This window comes from Takifugu flavidus, chromosome 5, assembly GCF_003711565.1.
Source record: "Takifugu flavidus isolate HTHZ2018 chromosome 5, ASM371156v2, whole genome shotgun sequence".
Classification (NCBI taxonomy): Eukaryota; Metazoa; Chordata; class Actinopteri; order Tetraodontiformes; family Tetraodontidae; genus Takifugu; species Takifugu flavidus.
In genome coordinates this window covers 10,291,963-10,295,218 of record NC_079524.1, presented here as the reverse complement: position 1 = coordinate 10,295,218, position 3,256 = coordinate 10,291,963, and the positions used below count along the sequence as shown (strand labels likewise).

The window sequence follows — 3,256 nt, the reverse complement described above, 5'->3', positions numbered from 1 at the left end:
AGAAGAGACAGAAGAGCTCTCACCATCCCTCCCTCCCTCCCTCCCTCCCTCCTCCTCCTCTCTCCTTCCGTCTTGTCAGTTATCCACCCTGAACTATTCCTCCACCTCTCCTCTCTCCACACTGCAGCAGTCTTTACTGATCACCCTCGTCAGGTGCAGCGTTTAAAAGTGGCCTGGTGGTGAAATGCAGCTCACTCCTGTGTGGCTGCGGCTCATTACTGACCAGACAAAACGACCCCCCCGCTGCACCTTTAGGTGACAGCTGAGGTGCAGTCTAATTACTGGCAGGGTGCAGATTTGCTGCTTTCATCTGCATGTAAACAGGAACAGCAAAAAAAAGGAGTTTATGTAAATAAAACATGTTTTCTTATGAATTTATAGCAGTAAACCAATGTGATTTGCAAAATGTTATAATCAATGTGGAGTCTGCAAAGACTGTGATAGTAATGATCTTTATAGATATTTCAGAGATTTGAAATGTCACTTTCGGCTTGTCTTTAACTCAAACTGGGACACACAATTTCAGGAAATGGCAAAAGTCAAAGTTCACAAGAGAAGAGTGTGATGTTACTGTCCTGTCACAGCTTAACAAGGTCCCCAGTGTCTGTCACAGGCTGCCAGCATCACCTCAGATTTCTGATTTTTATGTTAATCCAAGTCAGGGGACACGTCACTGTGAGGCACACACACACACACACACACACACCACACACACACACACACACACACACACACACACACCACACACACACACACACACACACACAGATGGCAGAAAGTGATCTGGACTGCAGCACCACATCATCCAGCAGAAGGAACTACATGCTCAGAGGGTGACAGTGTTGTCACAGTAAGCGGTGCCAGACAGGGACAGAAAGAAGACATTCTTTTCTCTGTGTGGTTGTTAACGATGCTTTCACACCTGTCTGACTGATGGAAGTCATGTAAAAAACCCCGGGAGGGAGAGGTTGGAGGTGTCACTTAGTCAGTCAAGGACAAGAAATGAAGGCAGTTGTCCTGTCAATTCAAGATTAATGAATAATTAATAAAAAGAAAAAAAGTTTCAAATCCAAAACATCATTGTGCCTTTTAATGAATCTGTCTTATTTCATTATTTAAATAAGTTCTACCAGTCCTTTTTGGTGCAGGAAAAATGCCTACATTATGTTGCTTGTGAAAAGTGTTGTACTTTCAGTGATGCCGCGCTTTGGCTCTTGTGCTGATGTTTCCTAGCAACAAGGTACTCTATGACTTTAACGCTGATCCCAGATGAACAAACCAAAGCTTTGCACTGGATGACTTTATTCGGAATTTGTATCTTTACTCTGCAAGGATGCTGCTGTTATTTCTCAGAGGTTGTTTTTTTAATATATAAATATATATATAGTTGTTATGAAACCGAAGCTCTGAGGAGACAGAACTTCGTTTTCTGTGTCCAACACTGCCCCCTGCTGGCTAGAGACAGAACATCGACATATTCACATATTCTGACACGTTGAATGAGTACGAATGAGTGTTCTGACTGAGAAATACTGCGATCTAGTGCTTTGAAGGCCTGTGTTTGGTTACATAACATGCATCTGCTCTTTAAAATAAGGCAGAATCGGGGCTGGCTACAAAGGAAGGATGTTACATAAGTAAAATAGAGTCTGCATCGATATTGGCTGCAAAACTGCCTGCACCGGAATGTTCGATGATGTGACAGTTTGATACAGACAGCAGGAGGCTCATTTTAACTAGAGGAATCATCCGTAATTACTGTAGCTCTGCACACTCTCAACTGTGGTAATCCCAAAAGGAAAGGTGGACCATAAACGTCTGCTGTTGATCACACGTTTATGGGATGTAATTGGCAACACCTGTGTAACATACCCCATCTATTGAGCAGCTGCTTTATGCAATCGATTATACAACACAGCAAATTAATTATTCACTCGGCTGACGAGCTGATTTGTGCGGCAGAAATAGGTTGTTGCAACGCCATTTTATCTCGACAGGGGGAGACAACGATCAAGGTTTTAAAAGGTCCCGTTTGAAATTTGCAAAGAAACCAATAAACGCCACTGTGTTGATGAAAGGCAAAACATAAAAACAGTTAATATTCCAGTCAGGTCTTCTGGATAATGTGTGTTTAGCAACTGATCAGTCTTCGAATGTATGTCATAGGCTCTAGGCTCTGCTTGGTTGTGTGTGAGCCCATTCCAGCAGTGCCACAGTAATAAGGATAACATGGCCAGCTAAATTCCCTAATCTTAAATGTTAATCTGAGCAGTGATGTTTTTGATGTCCTCTGAGGAAATCACTCATTATGCCCTGTGTGGCCCCCACTGTCCCTGAAGCCATGGATGGTGGACCAGCAGGCTGTGACCCACTTCCTTTGTGCCTTCATTTTATCAGCTCAAGAGGCTTTTGTTTGTAATCATCCATCGTTAAAACCCCCCCACCCCCAAAGCCCATATTTGTCCCTTCACACCCCCATATTACTGCATCCTTTATAGACTGTTCATTTGTCAACCTTCATCCCTAAAGCAATGCTGGTGTTAGAATTAATCCCAATCTTAATTTAAATTTCTAACCCGAATTTATGGGCCATCTCAGTTAATTAGTTTATTCCCTGAAAATGTGTTGTTTTTTTCCTCTGAGGGAGACATTAGAGCCATAAAAGGGCAGCGCAGATTAAGGGAAAGCTACAACTCCAGGAAAATTGTGGTGTATTTTGGTCACCTAATTATGTAAAAAGCATAATTTAGAACTAGAAGTTGGCAATGAAGTGAAACTAAAAGAATAACCCCGTTTGTTCTGTTAAACTTAAAATAGCTAACTTTACGTGTCAACATTAGCCTAACATTTTTAAACGTCGTGACTCAACAGTCAATTTTTATGATCAAATACTTTAATCACTTAAATTCTTCATAATAGACAATGAAATCAAAATTTACTTCCAGTTATTCTTCCATATTATTTTTTATAACTATGACAAACTCAGGTGTAGTGATAGCTGTGTTTTAATTTGCAAACGATGTGTTGTATGTAATTATCAATATTGTTTTTCAATTTATTCCTAATTTGTCACATTTAATAGACATAATGTGCTGCGTTGAGCATTTTAGACAAAATCAAAAGTTTTTATACTATATGTGCTACATTGACCTGGATAATAAAAAGTCTTAATGAAGAAATTTTAAGAAAACAAAGGATTATTATTAGTCGCGATTGGGATAGCAGGTCCAGGTTGTTATTAACTCTTGAGATATGA

General features: G+C 40.4%; 1 protein-coding gene across 8 annotated transcripts in view; it reads left to right on the top strand.

The window, feature by feature from the left end:
- bicdl1 (BICD family like cargo adaptor 1) overlaps positions 1-3,256 on the top strand; it is a 30,696-nt gene that overhangs the window by 14,069 nt on the left and 13,371 nt on the right. The window lies entirely within an intron of this gene.